At 39.4% G+C, this 24,293-nt stretch overlaps 1 protein-coding gene across 1 annotated transcript in view; it reads right to left on the reverse strand.

Moving 5' to 3' along the window:
- The window catches only part of RALGPS1 (Ral GEF with PH domain and SH3 binding motif 1), a 3,844,659-nt gene that overhangs the window by 3,413,751 nt on the left and 406,615 nt on the right, over positions 1-24,293 (reverse strand). The window contains exon 3 of the mRNA XM_044058136.1: positions 21,269-21,329. The gene's annotated coding sequence lies outside the window, so the exon portion shown is untranslated. The remainder of the gene's footprint in view (positions 1-21,268; positions 21,330-24,293) is intronic.

Below are 24,293 nucleotides of genomic sequence, written 5' to 3' on the forward strand. Positions count from 1 at the left end.
CTAGACCCTTGTACTAGCAGCTAGTACCCTTGGCCCCTATCTAGTAGTGCTGTTGGTGTAATCCCCGGTGTGAACTTTCTTTTACCCATCCACTCATCAAGGTTCCTCTTGAAGAGTGATAATGAGGGGTTCTGTCTTATGTAGATCGGGACCCTGTTCCATAGTAAGGGAAGTTTCTGCGAAGGGAATCTATCCCTCCAGCATGTTCTATTCATTGTTGTGTTGAGGTTTATATCCCTAGAGCGTGTAGCTCGAGTAGATTTGGTTTTGCTAAGATGGAGCATGTTCAACAATTCTGGATTGGACATGGCTCTGTATGTTAGACAGAGATCGCCTCTGAGAAGGCGGTATGCAACAGAGAACAGTCTTAGCTTTTTCAATCGTGCTGCATAGGGCAACTGTTTTGAGGCCAGTAATCCTCTTGGTTAGGTACCTCTGTGGTCTCTCCAGCTGCTGGAGATGTCTAGCCAGGTACATTCCAATTGGTGCATTGTACTCAATAATGGGTCTGATGAGGGAAGAGTAGAGGGGCACCATTACATCCTTAGATCTTGATGCGAACCCTTTCATGATCAGATGGGTCACATAGAAGGATTTTCTAACCACTTTGGCAACATGGTTATCAAAGGAAAGCTGACTATCTACTTGGGTCCCTAGATCCCTTATTTCTTCTTCAGATTTCAGGGGATTACCTCCTATGTTGTAGTTTGCGGGTACTCTGTTTTTTCCAAAGGGGATTACTATGCATTTTTTTGCATTTAGCTTGAGACCTTGGCTTTGACACCATGCATCAGTCTCATTTAGGCTCTTCTGGAGGATCTCCATGTCAGCCGGAGACTCTATTATAGCACCCAGCTTGCAGTCGTCTGAAACTTAGTCAGCCACAGCCCTTCCGTGCTTGCCTGTACTTCTGAGAAGTATATGCCAAACAGGAGGGGCCCCAGGACAGAGTCATTTGTGAATATTGACATTATTTATATAGAAGTGTAACAAAACGAAGTACTGCCAGCACAGCTATCTCGAATTTTGTAGATAATTATATGTCATTTGTGAATGTCTGCATGATTCAGATAAGATGTTTGTGGTACACATGTATTTCATACAAGATGGTTTGTACAGATGTGTGCTGAAGAGGTATTTCACAAAGTGCTGTTTGAAATGTATCCACAATGTACTCTACTGAAATAGAATGGAAATGTATCTACACTATTGTAATTGTTTAAATGTATATATTTTAACAAGTAAAACAAATACTGGAGGTTAACTGGCAAAACTTCAGAAAAATAGCGGAAATTAAATTACTTTATGGCTAGGACATAGTAAAAGATGTTGTCTTTCAGTTCAGCAAAGTGACACAATTTCTAAAATGAAGGTGCTTTCTGTATTGCCTTGAAAGTGTTTTATTGTTTTATGACTTCCACCATTTGCCAAAGATATGAGGAAAAGCCCTTGTCTATGTATTTTCACAGGTGGATGCTAAATACTGCTAGATTTCAGCAGTGGGCCTGACAAGATGACAAGAAATGATATCATTCTGCAAGCTATTCCAGCTGTAATATTTCAGATATTAATTTAAGAACTCTGAGTGAGAGACAGCATTCTGTATTTTATCTTGGACTGGACAAGAATTATTCACCACTTACTTGCCTTGCTCTGAATAAGTTTCTAGGTTATAGTAATTTTTTAGATATAGTCAGGAATACAGCAAAGCTTAATTTAGATGCTTTTCTTTATCTGAGACTGTCCTGCAATGCTGTCAAATATTTCCTGTTATTTTAAACACTGCTGTCACTGTAAATATATACTGAGTATTTTCTTGTTCTTTTAATATTTATTATTAAATATATTTAAACCTTTCATTGAGGCTAATCTGTCTAGGATATTTAAGTTCTGAGAGTACTTCCATATTTATTTGGTGACACTGTGGGCCACTCCTAATAGCCTTACACTTGGTCAAACTACCATTTGTATTACTAGTACCATTACACAGTAAGACTGGGCACCCTTTGTTAAGGGCCTTAAAGTAACTGATAAGGAGTGACTAGTGGCAGTGATAATTACCTTATAGTCTGGGCAAAAGGGAGAATAGCTAGCAAACTTGTGCCAGGTGTGTGTGTGTGTGTGTGTGTGTGTGTGTGTGTGTGTGTGTGTGTGTGTGTGTGTGTGTGTGTGTGTGTGTGTGTGTCAACTACTTGGGCACTGGTTAGACAGAGATAGTGTGGGAGGGTCTCGGTTTGGTCACCCAATTGAGATCTCAACTCTATAGCTGTGCCAGTGTGGAATCTTATTGGGGATCTGGAGAAGAGTAAGAAACCAGCCCTGGACTGACTGGGGTCTCTGTGTGCTCTTAAGGTAAATTGTACTTGAGAGAGTGCTGAATCTGGAAATACTGTGCGAGTGCCTGCCATCCTCCCAATGTACATCCCCCACTGCTGCCAGTGGTGAGGACTGACGCTCTTGTAGGGCACCACAGTCATAATACCCTAACCCCATGTAAAAAAAAAATGAGAAATTGGGGGTCGATCAAGAGGATGATGAATTATCAGGTCTAACCAAATAATAAAGTTCAGGCACTTGGTGTTTGCTATTAACTGATTTCTGTAGAATGCCATATACTGCTATTTCTGTCTGTCTATAGCAGAAGCAAAAACAAAATATATTAGCTTAAGAGAAGTGATTGAAATAAGCAGCAGCATAAAAATTATGGTTAATGACGGTACATTTTGTTAGTAAGAGACTAAAGATAACCATGTCCAGTTCATTGTCCCTTGATGTCCCCTTCTAAATGGGACAACTGCTCAAAGTGGATGGGTGTGCATCCTCATCCTTGGTATACAAGTACCTATTAACCTACCTGCCAAAGGCCCTTTTCAAAGCAATAAAGGCATGGCAGACTATGGAGCTGAAGATAAGGAAAAATTCTTAAGTTAAAAAAACAACAAACTAAAAAGGATAGAGGGCACAAACACTCTAATAGAAAATGGGATGGATAATAAAACCTTTGGGAATACTGGATAATGGAAGAAGTAACTATCCATGTAATTCTCAACACACAAAGTTGCTCTCTCTCTCTCTCTCTCTCTCTATATATATATATATATATATATATAATATAGATATATAGTAGATATCTATATACAGTAAAGCAAGAAAGAGTATAGGGAATGAAATATTATTCCTTAGCAATGCACTACCAAAAATACTCAAACCTTGTCAAGATTGTGTGTGTGTGTGTGTGTGTGTGTGTGTGTGTGTGTGTGTATATATATATATATATATATATATATATATATATATATATATATATATATGGAGAGAGAGAGATACACGCACACACGCATACTATATATAATTTATATAAACACACACACATTATATAATTATAGCTCTTATAAGGCTTAAAGTACCATAAAAACAGATAATGCTGAAATTTTTACTGAACCATCAAGTACCAATAAATAAATTATACTCAAGCCTTATTTATAACATAATGGAGCTTCTCTTGCAGCAAATACTTTGTTTTGGCATATGTCATTCAATGAAAACCACAGATGACAAATGAAAAATAAAGAAAATTATTAAATATCAATGAGCAAAACACCATTTTAGAAAGAAAGTGACATGAAATGTTTCATTGCTACAAGAATAGGTTTAGTAATCCAAAAAGTAATTTGCTGATCCAATAAAATATGTATCATATCACCTCTTTTATTTATGGAGAAAAATGTGCCAGAGTGTTCATGGACATTGCACATACAGACATACATGCACAGTGTGGCCTAGAGATTGTAGATGATCCAGACATTGTTATGGTTCTTGGAAAAGACACACACACACACACACACACACACACACACACACATGTACTGGAGTATATAATTCATGGCTAGCTAAGCATACACATGCTGCATGTCTTTCATGTCTGCAACTAGCTGGCTTACAGTGTGACTTACACTTCTGATCACAATAGTTGATAGGACTCTAACATGAGAGCACTTTATGAGTTTGTGAAACAAACCACCAAAAGACAACTAGGAAGAGCAAAGTATGTCTTTATTGTAAGCAGTAGAGTCTTATCATGTTACCACATTAAAGCACATCTAACCAAGTACAACTCCAGAACTATTAACACTGCTGACCAAACTACAAATCGCATGGCAGATATCAAACACATTCCTGTCAGTGCTATCTAAATATATGAGATTTTTTACAACCAATCATCCTCGCTAATAGTAATTTATGCAGAGGTACACCATAGTTACTGAAGCAATTCACCACTTGCAGTTATTTATGTACCCCCAGTATACTAATGCACCATTTTTCTGACTCTCATACTCTTTAATTTGTAGTGTGTTGGACACATCTATTGCTCTGCTGTATGCAGTAGGAATGATTCTTGTAGAAGATTAATGGTGATTTGCATATCATATAGCAGAGCAACAGCGATTTGCACAATACAGTACTATAGTGCTCCATTGATGGATGACTTAAGATCGGCTGGTGTATGTCAACTGTAAGTACACCATCATGTCTGTATGTGTAGTAGGGGGAAAACAATAATATCCATAACTGTATTTCTATATATATGTACACACACAAACATTATGTTAATTTTGAAATGGTGTCGTTGTTAAGCAACATGTGGCTCAGCAAAACATCACTTCTTCTGAGGACTCACACCTCTGGCTGCAGTTTTTGTGTTGCAGTTTGTGCACATGTATTCCCATAAATTTGTGATTGTAAAGTAGGCCCCTACTGTATGCTTTTTGTCTTTATGAATTGGAGATGTGGGTGTGCACACTCATTTTTTTCCATGTGGACATTTTAGACCAACAAATTGTGGTAAATAGAAAGAGTGCAGTTATAAATGCTGCTATTCTTTGTGACAAAGTGACCATAAAATGATTTATGTGATTCCAACAGTAGATTGTTTCTACTATAACTCATGCCATACTGCTAGGCGAAACCTGTTATACTCAAGCTCACTTTGCTTCCCTACTGTACCCTCAGTTCCCACCCACCACTTCTTATATATTTATACTAACCAAAGCTCCACCTACAGTTCTAAAAATTACTCTCTTATTTCCAGCTATATCCTTCTATCCTGATCTTCATAGGTCCTCAGTAAAGCCACTACATCCTCTACCACATGAACTATTACTGCGCATTATACTACTTAACAACACCTACTCCACCCACCAAACCCAATTTCTTTCAAAACCCTCATACAACACAAATACTACTAATCTTTTCAAGAAACATACACATTTAATACTGTTTGCCATACCTGCAAAGCTCCTTCAGTTACTAGTTTTTATCCCACAAAATCGAAATACAAAACACTACAAATGAATATATTTATTTTGTAGTGTTTTTGTATTTAGATTTTGTGGGATAAAAACTAGCAATTGAATAGCTGCATACTTGAGCTGTTTGGTTAGCTGTTATATACCTACATCAACTTTATTACAAGGTGAGATAAGAACAAACTTGCAGTGTTTTAAGATAGTACTGCATTTTATTTTTTCTGCTTTATTGTTTCATTGAATATTGTGTTAAAAATAGTACTGCATTTATCTGCTAATTTATTTGTTGCACTGAAAATTGTGAGCTCTCTCTCTCTGTCTGCAATTAGTTTTCCCACCCACCTTCCCTGTTCTTGTTGTGTTATTAATGTTGGTGGCTTTGGAGCTAACCGCCCCTCCTGTAAATTTGTTTGAACACTCCTCCTGGGCCCATCTCATTTGCTCATTCAACCAAGTACAGTGAGATCATATTTTGATTTCAGGCACTCCCACTATTCCCATCTGTTCAGCTCAATCCCAGCTCTATCCTAGTCTAGTCTAATTAGCTTATCCTGCCGAATACAGAGAGAACATTTGAGTAGGCATACCCACCTAGGCCCTAAACTTGTCTGATTGAAGACTGCTGGAACAGAGCTCAGTTCTGAGTTTTTTTTACTGGTTAATTGGGTAATTTGTTTAAATTGGTTTGCTCATTTTCTATTGTTATAACAAATAAAAACAATTGCATTTTATCTGCTTTTACTGTATTTGTGTTTCTTCCTACTTTATTACCGTATTTTGCTTTTGCCTCTTCTTAAAAGTACTCAGTTGTGTTTATTATGCTGCATTTATTACTGCTTGGTAGTAGCCTGATTAAATTGTAACTGTTATTCTAAGTCTTTTGGTTAAAGCCCTTGGGCTTCAGACCAGTTGTTTTACATTAAGATGGTTTATGGTCTGCACTGTTGTGGCAGGACAGGTAGCTTACATCCTTCTAAGTTGGGAATTGCTGACTGAAGGCTCAGTCTCTGTTATTCTAAAAGTGTATTAGTTCTGGTTTAAGCACTTGGGCTCCAGGTCAGTTATTTTACATTAAGAAGGTTTGTGGTCTGCACTCTTGTGGGAAGAGAGACTAGATTCTACCCTTCTGAGCTGGGAATTTCTGGTTAGACGCTTACTGTGTCTGCTTATTTGAACTGTTTTTCTGATATTGGTGCACCTTGTCTGTTGTAGCATAAACGAGATTCAGGCCTGCTGAATCTAGCTTTGTTTGTATAACTTGAGCACTAATCCAGGCCATCGTTTTTGGAGAAGGTTCCCCTGCACCCTAGTGGCAGGAGTGTGCATTTATAACTTGTCTGGTTGAAGACTGCTGGAACAGGGCTTAGTTTTGAGTTTTTTACTGGTTAATTGGGTAATTTGTTTAAATCAGTTTGCTCGATTTTTATTGTTATAAAAAAATTGCACTTTATTTATCTGCTTTTACTGTAATTGTGTTTCTTCCCACTTTATTACCTTATTTTGTTTGTGCTTCTTCTTAAAAGTACTCAGTTGTATTATTCTGCTGCAGTTATTACTGCTTGGTAGTGGCCTGATTAAATTGTAACTGTTATTCTAAGCCTTTTGGTTTAAGCACTTGGGCTTCAGACCAGTTATTTTATATTAAGAAGGTTTGTGGTCTACACTCTTGTGGGAAGAGAGGCTAGATTCTGCCCTTCTGAGCTGGGAATTTCTAGTTAAAGGTTTACTGTGCCTGCTTATTTGAACTGTTTCTTTCTGAAATGGTGTGCCTTGTTTGCTGTAGCCCAGAAGTTATTAGTTTATTGGCCATTTTGGGCTAATTTCCATCTCTTTCATTTCCCTGCTATAAAAACCGCATTTGCACAGTTTTTTGTGCTTGTATTCAGCTCAGCAAGTGCCTTCCAGGTGTCCTGCAGAGTTCTATAGCAGCAGAGAGACAAAAGAGAGACTTTGGAGTGATTAAGTATCATTTTTCTGCATTTTCTTGCTGTCTTTAACTAATTCCGCCTAAAACACAGATCTTTTAGCATTTCTATGATTTAAAAAGCTTGTTTCTGCTACATATTGTACTTATTTGCTGCCTGCACTTTAAGTCGTTTTTGTGTTTAAATAATCTGTTGAACTGCTGTAGGCTACACACTAAAGTGCGATAGCCATTTCTTTGCATTTAAAGTGTTTTTTTGATTATATCTGCTTTATTTTCTGAAATATATATGTATGTGTATATATATATATATATATATATATATATATATATATATATATACTTGTTTCCTGCCTTTCTGCACTAATATAGTCCAGTTTTCAGGTAATTGCTGAATTCAGGGCTGTGTTACAAGTCTCTGTGTTGCCCATACCTTACTTGGATAGAAGGACATTTCTCTGTTCACCTGTGAGAGAGGGAAGCCTTGAGCAGCCTATCTGTCCCTGGAGGAGTGGTTTCAGCCCAGAAGTTGGTATTTTATTGGCCATTTTGGGCTAATTTCTCTCTCTTTCATTTCCCTGCTATAAAAACTGCATTTGTGCAGCAGGCAGCGCCGGTTAGCTAAGGCTAAACTATTCCTGGCTCCACAAAGTCTACTCTTCAGTTTTTCCCTTGGAACTAGACAAACTTTCAACTTAAGCACTCAAACCATTAATTTCACAGCCCAGCACTTGCTCAAAACTCATAGCAAGCACTAATTAACCCTAGCACTAGACCTCCCCATACTGTCCAGAAGGACAAGGCTCTCTATTTGTCCCTACCAGCCAAATCAGTAAAACAGCTCACTTAGGTTCATAGGTAGGTGTACTAGGCTATCTGCCCTAGGGCATTTATAAGCCTAGCCAGAATGTGTTGGCTTTCACCTCCCTTTTAGAATAGATTCCTGAGCCTCTGTCCAGCAGGGCCATAGAAGTGATCCCAGGAGTAAATTTACGATTTCCCATCCACTCATCAAGATTTCTCTTGAAGAGGGTCAGCGAGGGGCTCTTCATAACATGGCCTGGGATTCTATTCCAGAGTGAGGGAAGCCTTTGGGATATGAATCTATCCCTCCAGCATGTCCTATTTATTGTTGTGCTAAGGTTTAAATCCCTGGAGCGTGTAGCTCTAATGGATTTGTTTTTCTTGAGGTGAAGCATGTCCAACAATTCCGGGTTAGACATGGCCTTGTACGTCAGGCAGAGATCGCCTCTGAGTAGGCGATAAGCAACTGAGTAGAGCTGGAGTTTCTTTAGTCAAGCTGCATAGGGCATCTGTTTGAGGCCCATGATCCTCTTGGTGAGGTATTTTTGAGGTCTCTCCAGCTGTTGCAGGTGTCTGGTAAGGTACATCCCAAATGGGGCATTGTACTCAATTATGGGCCTGATGAGCGATGAGTAGAGGGGCACAATGATCTCTCTTGATCTAGATGTGAATCTTTTTGTGATTAGGGGAGCTATATAAAAGGTTTTTCTAACCACTTTGGCAATGTGATTGTAAAAGGAGAGGTTAATATCTACTTGGGTCCCAAGATCCCTAATTACTTCTTCCGTACTTAGTGGATTACCTCTTATGTGGTAGCTTGTGGGCACTTCGTTTTTTCCAAAGGGGATGACTATGCACTTTTTGGCATTTAGCTTGAGGCCATGGTTCTGACACCAGTTATCCATCTTCATAAGGCCCTTCTGGAGGATGCTTGTGTCAGCCGGTGAGTCGATTATGGCTCCCAGTTTGCAATCATCTGCGAACTTGGTAAGCCACAGTCCTTCCGTGTTTGCCTGTACCTCAGAGAAGTATATACTGAACAAGAGTGGTCCCAGGACTGAGCCCTGTGGGACGCCACTTGTAACCGGTTTAGAGTAGGACATGGCACCCGCAACTCTGACCATGTGAGTTCTATCCCTGAGCCAGTTTGCAACCCATCTTGTGACATATGTAATATTTAAGCTGGTAAGCTTATTTATGATGCCAGAGTGGGGTATTGTGTCAAAAGCCTTTGCGAGGTCCAGGTAGGCTGTGTGGACTACCTTTCCCTCATCTATAGCTTTGGTTATTATTTAGAAGAAGTCAACTAGGTTTAAGAGGCAAGATCTGCCTTTAACAAAGCCAAATTGGGTAGGGTCCAGTGTTTGGAGGTTCCCAATGTCTTTGTTTATGAGATCCATGATGATGCGCTCCATAGCCTTGCAGACCAGGCTAGTCAGGCTTATTGGGCGATAGTTCGCGGGATCCGTTGTGGCGCCACCTTTGTGTAGCTGGATCACTGTTGCTGTACGCCATTCTTTGGGTACATAACCTGCGGTAAGGCTGAGTTGGAACAGTGAATTTATGTGAGGGTTTAGTTCATTTCGGAGCTCATGTAGGACGCAGCCCAGGATACCATCCGGTCCCATTGATGCTGTGTTTTTTTACCTTGGAGAGGGCTGCTTTCACGTGTGTGTGTCTGTGATGTCTGGGAGACTGCATTCTTCTGGGACAGACACTGGCGCTTTTGGGGGGGGGGGGGATAACGTTTGCACTAAACCTGTCTGCCAGGATGTTGGCAATGTCAGTGGGTTCAGTGTATTTTCTGCCATTTTGCAGCATCTCAGAGCAGATATGAGAGTTGCCACCCAGATTCTTGATGTAGCTAAAGAACGCCTTGTGATTATCTTTAGAGTATTTGGAGATTTTTCTTTCAAAGCTAGCCTTTGATGATTTTATGAGGGATCGAAGTTTCTTGCTAGTACTGATCAGGGATGCCTTCCCTTTTTTGGGATTTTGCCTTATCATGTAATAGTTTCCTCCTCCTGTTGTATAGCATATTTATGGCCGGGGTCCACCAGACTGGTCTCCTGTTTTTGGAGGAGTGAGTCTTAGTTTTGTTTGGGATGGCACGATCCATGCATTCCTGTAGGTGCTCATAGAGTGCATTTGTAAAGGATTCTGCGGTTTGTGTAGCATTTTCCATTATCCCGGGTGCTTTGAAACATTCCACCTCGGTCTTGAGAAGTGTGAAGTTTGCTTTTGAGAAATTTTTCACAGTGGTTTACTTGGCTGGGGGTGGGGTCGGGATGTGGATGCTCATTGTGATTAGTTTATGGTCTGATCTTACCAACGAGGGGTTTACCTCTGGTGAGGAGCATTGACCCCCATTTTGGTGATGACCAAGTCCAATATGTTGTCTCCTCTTGTGGGAGTGGTGACCAGTTGTTCCATGGCATTTGAGTTTATAAACTCCAGGAACCATTGGGCGAAAGAGTTGGGACTTGAGTAGTTTTCCCAGTCAATGTTTGGGTAGTTGAAATCCCCCAATATCATGGTGTTTAGTGAGATCTTCATATTCTCCAATGTTCTCAGGAATGCCGAGTGGGGGTCCTGAGACAAGGTGGGTGATCTGTAGCAGGCTACAAACTGAAAAGCAGTTTTACCTACTGTTAGTTGCACATGGATGGTTTCCGCTGCCTCGTGCAGTGCCACTAACCTGGAGGTGTGTGTATCCTTGATGAAAATGGATACTCCCCCACCTTTAGTATTTCGGTCCGAGTTCTGGGGCCAAAAAGAATGGTATGAGTTGAATCCTGGTAGTGCTGGGGTACTCTCTGGGGCCTTGAACCAGGTTTCTGTTACTGCACAGATATTTATTTTCTCCATACTGAGGAGTGCCTCGAGTGCATGCATCTTGAGGTTTAGACTTCTGACATTGAGTATCATTACCCTCAGTTTTTTGTTTCTGGTATTGTCTATGGAGGTGGGTTTGTCTTTTGAGCCTTGCCTAAAAAAGGCACTATGGGGGTGGCAAGAGCCTTAGCCAGTATTCAAAAACCTACGGGTGACAGGTGCAAGCCGTCCCTGGCGAAGCAACGTGGCTTGACGAGCATGTCATCCCAGGCTGACAGACACTGGATCCCCTTTGAATGACACCAATAGCTTAGCCAATTGTTAAAATTGATCATTTTGTCTTTATACTGTGGCATCATTCTTGGTGAGGGTAAGATGCTACTCAGGGTCAGGGTCATACCGGCCTGGGCTACATGATCACAGAACTCCTCTATGTCTCTTTCTATGTAGTCCAGGGAGGTACATCTCAGGTCATTCACACCAACATGGACAATGACAGAGTCATATTTGTACCTGCTATGGAGTGACCTGAGTGCTTGTGTTATGTGGCGGATCCAGGCACCTGACAGGCAGCTTACAGTGACCTTCTCCTTATTCAATCTGGTGAGTGGGACGTTAGAGTCTCCAATTACTAGTGTATTAGGTGTGTTATTTAGCCTTAAGGGCTGCGACTGCATGGCCCACTGACTTTGTGAAGTATGTGATACGTGAAAGTTGTTGTGGGGTTGCAGTTGCTTGGATGTCTGCTTTGGAGGCCTCTGTTGCTTTGGCAGATTTTTATTTAGAGCCTCCGAGTATGTTTTTGTGAGTTTATGTGTCTTGTTTGCTGGTGCGATTGGTCTATGTGAGATTGGTTTTGTGGTGCGAGTGGTTTCCTTCTCCTCCTGACGGACTGTGCCAGTCTTGGGTTGAGAGAGCTCGGCGTCCAGTTTGGCTGTATAGTTGCATCTCTCACATATATTTGAGTTTGTTGGAAGGAGGAGAGGGGTGTCTGTGTACATAAGGCAATTGTAACATTGCCTTAAAATTCCCAGATTCATCAGCTGGACTTTACCTATTCAGGCATGTCCAAAGGGCAGTTTCAGGTGTACTCTCCATTCCAACTGGTGAATTTGGGCATTTTGAGGAAATGTTACAACTGCCTCATGTCCACAGACAACCCTCTCCTTATACCATCAAACACTAATATATGCGAGAGATGCAATTATACAGCCAAACTGGAGGAAAAGCTCTCTCAACCCAAGACTGGAACTGACAGTCAAGAGGAGAAGGGAAATACTTTCAACACACCACCAGTCTCACACAGACCTATTAAACCAACACTGGCAAATAATACGCATAAATACATGAAAACATACTCGGAGGCTCTAAATAAAAATTTGCAAAAGCAACAGAGACCTCCAAAGCAGACATCCAAGCAACCTCCACACCCCATCACAAACCATGAAACACATACTTTACATAATCAGTGTGCCACACAATCACAGCCCTTAAGGCAAAATAACATACCCAACACACTAGTAATAGGCAACTCTATAGTCAGGCACTCTGATATCCTACTAACTAGGCTGGACAAGGAGAAGGTTACAGTTAGCAGCCTGTTGGGCGCCAGGATCCACCACATAACACAAGCACTCAGGCCGCTCCAGAACAAGAGAAGAGACATGGAAGAGCTCTCTGATCATGTAGCCCAGGCCGGTATGACCCTGACACTAAGTAGCATCCTGTCTTCACCAAGAATGATGCCACAGTATAAAGTAAAAATGATCAATTTCAAAAATTGGGTAAGTTTCTGGTGTCATTCAAAGGGGATCCAGTATCTGTCTGCCTGGCATGACATGCTTGACAAGCCACGTTGCTTCACAAGAGATGGCTTGCACATGTCACCCTTGGGCTTTCGAATACTGGCCAAGGCTTTTGCCACCCCCATATTGCCTTTATTAGGCAAGGCTCAAAAGACAAACACACCACAGTAAATAGCACAAGTAACCAAAAACTGAGGGTAATGCTACTCATTGCCAGAAGTCTAAACCTCAAAATGCACGCACCCAAGGCACTCCTCAGTATGGAGAACAGTGATATCTGTGCAGTAACAGAAACCTGGTTTAAGGCTCCAGAGAGCACCCCAGCACTACCAGGGTATAACTCATACCATACTTTTTGGCCACAGAACCCGGACCGAAACACAAAAGGTGGGGGTGTATCTATATTCATCAAGGATACCCACACCTCCAGGTTAGTGGCACATCACAATGCCTTATAGATCATCCATGCGCAACTAACAACAGGCAAAACTACAATTCAAATTGTAGCTTGCTACAGATCACCCACCATGATCCAGGACCCCCATTCCCTGTTTCTGGAGACACTGGAAAATATTAAGGTCCTAACAAACACCCTAATATTGGGTGATTTCAATTACCCAAACATTAACTGGGAGAACTACTCAAGTACCAACTCCCTTGCCCAATGCTTCCTAGAATTTATAAACTCGAACGCCCTGGATAAACTGGTCAACACCCCCACCAAAGGTGACAACATACTGGACCTGGTCATTGCCATCATGGGAGACCGGTGTTCCACACCAGAGGTCAACCCCTCGCTGGTTAGATCAGACCATAAACTAATCACTCTGGATATCCACATTCCTTCCCCACCCCCAATCAAGGAAACCACAGTGAAAAACTTTTCAAAAGCAAACTTCACATTACTTAAGACCGAGGTGGAAAGGTTCACAGCCCACATGCTAAAGGACAATGCTGTACAAGCTGCTAAATCCCTTACAAAGGCATTCTATGAGCACCTGCAAGAATGCAAGCAAAACCAAGACTCAATCCTCCAAGAAAAGGAAACCAGTCTGGTGGACCACTTCCATAAACAATCTATACAATAGAAGGAGGAAACTAGTACAGAAAATATTAAAATCCCAAGAAGGAAAGAATCCCTGATCAGTATCAGCAAGAAACTACAATCCCTCATCAAATCATCCAAGGCTAGCTTCGAAAGAAAAATTGCCAAGGACTCCAAAGATAACCACAAAGCGTTCTTTAGCTATGTCAAAAACCTATGTGGAAACTCTCAGATCTGCTCTGAGTTAGTGCAGAATGGCACAAAATTCACTGAACAGACTGATATTGCCAACATTCTGGCAGACAGGTTTAGTGCAACTTCACCCCCCTCTCACCCCCTAAACAGCCCATAACCATACCAGAAGAATGTAGAGCCCTGGCAGTCACTGACACACAGGTTAAAACAGCCCTATCCAAAGCCAAAAATACAGCTTCAATGGGACTGGATAGTGTCCCAGGCTGTGTCTTACACAAGCTCCAAAATGAACTAGCCCCTCACCTAAAAACACTGTTCAAACTCAGCCTCTCTACAAACTACATACTCATAGAATGGGGCACAGCAACAGTTATTCCACTCCACAAAGGTGGAGTCACAACAGACCCCAGGAACTATCACCCTATAAGCCTGACTAGCCAGGTCTGCAAGGCTATGGAGCGCATTATCATGGAACTCATTAACAGAGACATTGGGAACCTCCAAACATTGGACCCTACCCAGTTTGGCTTTGTTAAGGGCAGATCATGCCTCCTTAACCTGGTGGACTTCTTTGAGACAGTTACCAACACTTTAGATGAGGGAAAGGAGGTCTACACAGCCTACCTAGACCTTGCAAAGGCTCTTGACACCATTCCCCATTCTGGTATTATAGACAAGCTCACCAGCCTGAATATAAACTCCTATATCATGAGATGGGTTGCCAATTGGCTCACAGACATAATCCACACAGTGGCAGTTGCAGGCTCTAGGTCTGACTCTAAACCGGTTACAAGTGGCAGCCCCCAGAGCTCAGTCCTAGGGCCCCTCCTGTTCAGTATATACTTGTCAGAGGTACAGGCAAGCACAGAAGGACTATGGCTGATCAAGTTCGCAGATGACTGCCAACTGGGGGCCATAACTGACTCTCCGGCTGATACAGACATCCTCCAGAAGGGTCTCACTGAGACGGATACCTGATGTCAAAATCATGGCCTCAAGCTAAATACCAAAAAGTGCATAGTCATCCTCTTTGGAAAAAACAAGTACCCATGAACTACCACATAGGTGGTAGTCCCCTAAATACAAAAAATGTAATAAGGGATCTGGGGACCCAAGTAGATAGTAATCTGTCCTTTGATAATCATATCGCCAAGGTGGCTAGAAAATCCTATGTGGCCCACCTAATCACAAAAGGGTTCGCATCTAGAACAAAAGAGGTTATTTTGCCCCTCTACTCATCACACCCATCATAGAGTACAATGCCCCATTTGGGATGTACCTTAGAAGACACCTGCAACAGCTGGAAAGACCACAGAAGTACCTCACCAAGAGGATTACTGGCCTCAAACAGATGCCCTATGCAGCCCGACTGAAGAAACTCCAGCTGTACTCGGTTGCATACTGCTTACTCATAGGTGATCTCTGCCTGACATACAACGCCATGTCCAACCAGGAATTGATGGACATGCACCACCTAAAAAACAACAAGCCCAGAGAGCCACACACTCTAGGGATCTAAACCTCACCACAACGATAAATAGGACGTGCTGGAGAGATAGATTCCTGAGACTCCCCATGCTTTGGAACAGGATTCCAATCTACATTAGGCAGACCCCCTCACTAATGCTCTTTAAGAGAAATCTTAGCGAGTGGATGGGAAACAGAAAATTTACTCCAGGGATCACTGCAGTGTCTCTGCTGGACAGAGGTACAGGGAACTAATGGCTCTGCTGGACAGAGGCACAGGGGGCAGTGAAAGCCAACACATTCTGGCTAGACTTATAGATACCCTCGGGCAGATAGCCTAGTACTTACCTATGAATCGATGAACCTATATTTTCCTGTCAACTCTATTATAACTTTCTTTCCCTCATACATTCAAAATTCATACATTCCGCCCCCTAACTTTTCTCAGCCTTCATAATAACTATATTATGAATATAAAAACGAGAGCGGGCCAACACGAAAAATAAAAATAATTTATTTGATATAAAAAAGATGAGCGCTTTCGCGTACTTCCAAGGTATGCTTCATCAGATCTAGATTATCTAAGCAAATGCTAGCATTATAAAGATTACCATTAATTGAAAACATTCAAAACAAGCAATTAATCAATTAAGCTAAAATGATATTGCATTGGTTCAAATATAAAATTTCCATAGTCGCATTTCACATAATGATGCTTGAAACAGTCATAAAATATTGAATAAGGGAATTCATCTGCTTATATAACTAGAAACCTGCTATAAATTCTAATAATAATCATAATACTGATAATAGATCAATACGTGAAAGCGCTCATCTTTTTTATATCAAATAAATTCTTTTTATTTTTCGTGTTGGTCCGCTGTCATTTTTATATTCATATTATTTTATCATTTCTTATGAAGTTGGACCTTCAGGTAGCAGCGTTTACCATTTTGCGTCAATAACTATATTATCTATACATCTTATCTGTCTCTTTCCAACAGCCTGACCTTTTCTTTGCCTACCTCAAGAGACATCATGAGAGCACTATAACTTCTGTTTCTCATGCCTCTCAATATACTAGCACATCCACCATCTTATCACAGCTGTCTTCATATACCCAACCACAGCAGCCTTTACATTTCATACTAAAATTAATCATACAAATTTTAATTTCTTCACTGGCCAATACTTATGTCGGTCATAAACCATAAACCTAAAAAGTAATCCAAAACAAAAACAAAAATATTCTCATCCTTACCATATCTTCTGAACTACTAAATCTAATTGCAATATACATCCAAAACCAGGGATGACTCTCCAGATTCCACTTCCAAACCCAGCTCCCATAATTAATCCTCCCTCCCCTCACAAATGTCCACAATTAACCTCTAGTTTCTGTTTAGTCTACATCATCTTAAGAAGCATATACAATAAACTATCAGACCTTCTTTCATGGATAGCTCAGCATTGTCCAGATATCCTTCTAGCTACATAAACATAGCTACATCATGACATAAATGATGTTTACATTTTACATCATGTTTTAGGATTATCAGAGTAGATAGGTTGACCAAAAAGGATTTGCTGGAAGAATACTAACCGCACATAAAAATTATCTGGAAATTTCTCTGTTCCCTCTATCAGTCCCAAATTTCTCTAATTTTGAAACTCTAATAGCCTTGCACAAATGAAATGGTAACAAGACAATAGCAATCACAGGCAAAATACATACACTTGAAGATATCCTCTGCTGGACCTCTTCCATTCTGCCAGAAGATCTCAGTATAGACTAGCAAATACAGTTTGACAATCCAACAATATACATCTCTACAAATTCACTCAACTTACTACCACCGCAAAAAAGGAAGAAAAAACAACTGCCAAGCAGTCTATCCTAGAGTGGATTTTTAACAACCTCCCTTGACAAAATCAACAACTGTGGCACCCTACCCAACAGTCGATTTGTCTGTTTGATTTGCCAATTTTGATTGTCTATAAATATACACAATTAGACAAAAAAGAAATAACCTCTGAAAACATCACTATAACTGAGTATAAAAACACAGCTCCCATCAATAACCATAAATTTGTAACTGGGCTTGTTCTCCTAGCTCTTCTCCACTTGCAACATTAACTACCATATATTACCCCTCTATTACTTATATCTTTCTCCACATCTACTACTCTTCCTGACACTGTTGTGCACCTGTATTATCACTTCCCCTGTCAAACACACACAGCATCTTTCACTATCACTTATCAGCTCTCTTTCATAGTCTCTCTCTACTATTTCTTCTGCACTAATTACTTACATAGAACTTTCACTTCCAGTTTTATGTGTTCTGAATAATTACATTACCTTGCCCTCAGAATATGTGCCATGTCTAAGTCAATTGCTTCTTTCATACTATTAGAACAGATTGTGTAAAAATCAATGATCCTCTGCCCATTTTTTTCTTTACAAAAGCATAAGTAATTTCACTTGCAAGGCTATAGACTGGAAATTGTGAATGTCTTACTCATTGTACATTTTTGACACTGGAAATATTACAGAAATGTTTTGCTTATCCATAATGTTCTGTTGTTAGACTCCACATGTATGTTGTCATACATGTGGAGTTTTTCTTCCAAGGCCTCCATTGAAAAGGGGTTTCTAAAAGCCAATCAGACTTTCTGGTTAAATGAAAGTAAAATAAAATAAAATGTACATACCCTCTTTGTACTTGTCCTTATCTAGGTACTCGGAGACGTGGGTGATCATTTGTCAGACTTCCATCATTTTGCAAACTGTATAAACTTCTGATACATGAATATTTTCATGTACCAGCCAAATACAATGTGGACAATGTTCACAAACTCTGTTCAATACTTTTACTGCACTCATAATAACTGTTCAAAACCTTGTGCAAGAAGGAACATAGTAGCATAGGAATAACAGTAGGCAAGAGATCAAAAGGAGCATAAACAGAGTAACAAAGGAATATTGGAAAGGAGTTTTGAACGGTTATTATGAGTGCAGTAAAAGTATTAAACAGAGTTTGTGAACATTGTCCACATTGTATTTGGCTGGTACATGAAAATATTCATGTATCAGAAGTTTATACCATTTGCAAAATGATGGAAGTCTGACAAATGATCACCCACGCCTCAGAGTACCTAGATAAGGACAAGTACAAAGAGGGTATGTACATTTTATTTTTGGTCAGCCTAATAGTAAGAGATCAAAAGGAGCATAAAAAGAGTAACAAAGGAATAATAGCAGGCAAGAGATCAAAAGGAGCATAATCAGAGTAACAAAGGAATACTAGCAGGTAATAGATCAAAAGGAGCATAAACAGAGTAATAAAGGAATAATAGCAGGTAAGAGATTAAAAGGAGCATAAAAAGAGTAACAAAGGAATAATAGGCAAGAGATCAAAAGGAGCATAAACAGAGTAACAAAGGAATAATAGCAAGTAAGAGATCAAAAGGAGCATAAACAGAGTAACAAAGGAATACTAACAGGTAAGAGATCAAAAGGAGCATAAACAGAGTAACAAAGGAATAATAGCAGGCAAGAGATCAAAAAGAGCATAAACAGAGTAACAAAGGAATATTAGCAGGTAAGAGATCAAAAGGAGCATAAAAAGAGTAGCAAAGGAATAATAGCAGGCAAGAGATCAAAAGGAGCATAAACAGAGTAACAAAGGAATAATAGCAGGCAAGAGATCAAAAGGAGCATAAACAGAGTAACAAAGGAATAATAGCAGGCAAGAGATCAAAAGGAAGATAAGACATCAACTCATATATACCTTTACCCAGTCAAAGTTAAAAGTTCTTGCTACCCCCGTTTGATAGAAATCTTAATCTTTACAACAGAATTTGGGGAAGGAAAAATGTTTACATTATTTTTAGTTTGTCTTTCAATTGTGTAGAAGTATACTGATCTTTTAAAAATACCTCAGAAAATTGCCATTCTTTCATTGTTTGCTATATATGTCATACTATGTATTTGCTGAGCTCATAAATTATTCCATTTTAAGAGAAATAAAGAACAACCCGATGATTCATTTCACTGTGTGAATAACAAAGGGAAAACATAAATTTGTAGTAAATTCAAAACAGCCGTTAGTAAATTTTGGATAAATATTTATGCAAATTAAAATGTAGAAATGTCCATAGCTAGTAACATCATGAAGACGAAATGAAGTACACACACACACACACGTCACAAGGCACAGTGACACAATAAGAGATGCAAGCCACCAAACAAGTGAAAAAATGCCTCCAAAATGTCCCATTTTTAGAATACTGACAAAAACCTGCATTTTCACATGTAAGATGTTTACATTTGGTATTGTACTATAGTGTGCAAAAGTATGCTTTAAAGTCTAATTTTTCAGCAACTTTTTCTAAGAGCACCTCTTTTTCTATAAGGGGAATATTTTGTTTACTTGCAGTAATTCACTATTTTTAACAGAGTAAAATCTACTAGGAGTATGTCCTTCCTTTCAATTATGAGTTGGGAGATTGGACCACACTAAGCGACTTTATTCAGCTTCAGACAGCATTCAGAAAGAATGAAGCAATCCAACAATTTTACAAAAATTTACTTTTAAAATCTTGTCGCTCCAAAGGTTGAGTATCCTTGAAAGTTGGCATGCTGAATACTGACATGCACAAACATACCACTGAATACTGAAACTACCTACCAGTACAGACCCAGAAAGAAGAGCTAACATGGGTCCAGAAGGGAGGCGAGTTCGGACAGTTGGTAATGCCAGTATTTCACATTCCCGTCAACATGCGGGATTCGTAGAGCTGATCTTGCGCTTTGGAGTAGAGATTTTTTCATGGCAAGCTATTTTACAAAGCACTACAGCTCATTAGCATTTATCACAAAAGAAATGAAAAGTTTAAGAAGAAAACTGAATAACAACGAAGTACAACATTCAGCAATGAGGGCCCCTTGTAGACTGTCATATGGTGACTTGAACCTCTACTCACTGGTTACACTTAGAATATTTTATTTATCTGCATTTTTAAATGCTTAAATAATGGAAGACTTTGAAGACTATAGTTAAAATAGCATTTCAAGTATCCAGCAATATTCATGTGCTACTTGCCCTACATACACAATTTCAGTCAAAAGCACATGCTAAGTGTCTACTACAGCATCAAAACTAGTGCAATATACCATCACAATGTGTGATACTCTGACACAGATAATTTTTTGTTTTATAAGGGTGGAATAAATAGACAGATTTTTAGGAATATTGAACAGCATGGTATTTTAGGATAGCTTGGATTCTTTTTATTACTTTATTTAAATGGAGTGGGGGTTGGTTTTTACTACAGCTGGACTGATTTGTATTTACAGTGGAAACATTACCACTCACACTTCAACTACCATTTAAGTAATTGTTCTTAAATGTATTAACCATTAAATCTTATGGCTTGCTCGTCTGTGCTTACCAATAAAGAAACTGCAAATTTAACACATCATGGATTGGATTTTTTACTTGATTTACTAAGTAATTTTGGGAGCATTTCTATATGTTTATTCCACTGAGAACACTGGGTGGAAGGTTTCTTACAGTGTTTGGTTTTTTGGGCTAAGTGTGTGACACTTGGCTTACTGAAACTCTAAGGGACTCTGTGGATTTTGTCTTGTAATATTACAATTCTACCTGTTTTTGTGCAGTGATCTTAGAAGAGATGGGAAATTAACATGAATGGCTGCACACACTTAACTGCTGCCTTTCTTAACATTACAATGTAAAGAGATCTGAGCTAATTTCTAATGAGGCACTATGGTCAAGAATTATATCAATTAACTAGAAGAAAAAAAGAGAGTAAATATAAAAAATGCTCATCTTCAAATATTCAAAAATAATTTACTTACTGTACGTGCAGGGTTTGAGAAATCTGCAGGGAAACTAGCAGCAGCCGGATGCCATTTTAATCTGAAAAGTAAATTATCAAAAAAAGTCAGAAGCATATCACATTAGTTTTGGCTTCTCAAATACTATAGTCAGACACACAATCCAAATCAATCTTGAGTGGGGAAATTTATGGTTAAATAAAGATCTCAGTACCATGTTATGAGAGGAATATTATATAATTAGAGTTTCACATCTAATAAATAAAGGCTACAGTACTCTACTATAACTGGAAATATGCCCCTGACAGAAGAATGCTATTTAATGAGCTCCAAACAGGACATAATATCTGTTGTAGCCCTTATATCTCACTGCAATGAAAATGACTATGAACTGTACAGATCTGTTGCATTAAACCATGGAAACCTATACAAACAAAGTGAAAGAGCACTGAAAAACATCATGTTATATATTTCAATCTCCAAATGTAGAAGTATGTACTAGTTTAAAGATTCTAGTACAACTGTTGACTCACTCTTTTTGCCTTTACTTTAATCAAGCCATCCCACCATGTGACACCCACCTCAAAGAAGAGGTTGCCTAGAGATAAGTACCAAGTATATTGAAAGGTTCCTATTACAGTGTGGGATTTTCTGATATCTCTAAGCCGGGCTGCACTGAGCTCTGGACAATTACATTTCAAAGGAAACCACAAAGCTTCTCAGCATATTAAGTTATACACTGTATACTGTATTGCAGCTCTTTTTTATAAGTCATACACTTCATTACCATTCACTGGTACATTAATGGAAACGGTCAGCTGACAGATGCTCAATCCCCTCTCCCCCACACCAACAAAAACTAGATACGAAATATATGCATTCATATTAAAGTGGGCAAATACAACATTTTGTACTGCTGTCAAATAAATCTGATTAGTTCTTTCTTATCTACAATATTAAAAACAGAAAACTGATTTAAATTATCACTCATAAATTATGATTTGGTACAACCTAATGTCAGAATTAGGCTGTTAAAACTCTTTGCTGACGCTTTCCTTTAATTAGAATTCAACTAAATTAATGGCCAGAAATTAAGAATATGTAATGGCATGTATTATGGCCTCCCAGTCCATTTATCAATATGTTTTGGAAATATAGCATAGTATGAATGAAGCATTGTTAATCAATCAATCAACTGGTTAATTAATCAGTTACATTGTAAAGAGAGGAGGTTTGTACTTAGAAAACAGCACTTTTACAGAAGAGATATGAAATAACACAGCAGCTGTAACAAACAAATATGCATAAAGAAAACACGGAACTAAGGATTACAGAAATTTGGCAAAACAATCCTGCAGCCAGCCAGCTAAACACACATGTATGTCATAAATTAACTACATAAGCACAAGGGCAAATTTAGCAGATAAACCACTGTTATGCCTGTTAAGAGATGCACACAATAAAATTAGATGGCACAATATGTCAGAAATGGAGAGGATAAAGGCAGGTATGATGCAGGAGAGGAAATGGGAAAGGTAGGAAAATAGTGAATGAAGAAAAAACTGAGGTTAAGAAAGGTAGTGATTTGAGAATTCTTGAAAGTATTACGAATGCTTGAGGAGAGATGGAATGGTTTTAGTCTGTGCTTAAAAGTCCATAGAGATGTTAAGTTTCCTAGCTACACTGGGGGAAGATACAAAACATGGTCACGGTGGGGGGAGAATTCTGATTCCATCTCAAAAGAAAAAAAAAATCTGTTCACAGAAGATGCCTATGTTCCCTTCTGTCTAATTTCAAACATAGTGTAATACAGTCATACACTGTAACAGCTCATATTTACAATGTCCTAAGTGGGGAGAAAAACACAGAGTACGAGCAGCCATCTTAATCAGGATATTCAGACTGCTCAGTGAATACATGTAGTCTGACCACATGATACAGATTCTGGATTAAGTTACTAGCACATAATAATCCCTTAAAGGCACGTGCACACACACACACACACACACGTTCCTCTTTCAAAAGTTAAGGATTTCCATTTTACTCTGAAGTAGACTTAGATACAAAAGTGTAGCTAGGGTATGGCAAGGGGGATAAGTCACTTTGGGGGCAAGGTGGTAGCGGGACTCAATTAGCGCACTGGCAGTGCATTCATTTCTGTACCTGCATTTCTAAATTGAGGTATGGAAATACTGCTTTGTGGTTAGGACTTAATTGAAGCATTTGCTTCAGCACTGTGTGGTCTAACTTGTACCAAGCAGTTTGCTACATGTTTTCAAAAACAGAATGGTGTGTGTTTGTGTGTGTGTGTGTGTGTGTGTGTGTGTGTGTGTGTGTATGTATATATATATATATATATATATATATGGATTCCATACACTAGATCGAATTTTCACTAATTCGAAATAGTGCATGGAATGTTCACTGCAGCGAAAGTGCACTTAATTCAAAGTGCACTTACGCGAAGTTCAGTACAACAAACGGGTGTTGTACTGAACTTCCGTGCAGTACTCGCGGACCTTAGGGTTAGGGCATGGCTCATGGTAAGGGGATAGCCCGTAGAGCTATCCCCTTACCATGACCTGTGCCCTAACCCTAAGGTCCATGACGACTGCAGCACAGTGAAGGAAACAGCAATGTCCTCCACTATGGTGCGGTAGTCACGAACCTTAGGGTTAGGGTAAGGGGATAGCTTTACTAACTATCCCCTTACCCTAACCCGTGCCCTAACCCTAAGGTCCGTGACTATCGCACCATAGTGGAGGACATAGCTTGCTTTTAATGTCCTCCACTGTGCTGCAGTGCTTTCAGTGAAGTGAACTTACGCAAAAGCTCACTTTCGTTAAAGTGAACTTTCGCAGAAGTGAGGCTTCCTATTACAAGTTCGAAGTAGTGAACTTTCGTTCTTGCAATAGGAATCCATATATTTATATATATTTATTTATTTATTTTTTTTTAAACCTTGACTTGTGAACTGTATTGGGCGTGACACTTCTTAGGGAATAGACAAGTCCTCCAGATTAGAGAATGGACCATTTTTTTTTTG

The sequence above is a fragment of the Protopterus annectens genome, chromosome 16.part0 (genome assembly GCF_019279795.1).
Source record: "Protopterus annectens isolate FY-2018-M chromosome 16.part0, PAN1.0, whole genome shotgun sequence".
In the NCBI taxonomy this organism is placed as follows: domain Eukaryota; kingdom Metazoa; phylum Chordata; order Ceratodontiformes; family Protopteridae; genus Protopterus; species Protopterus annectens.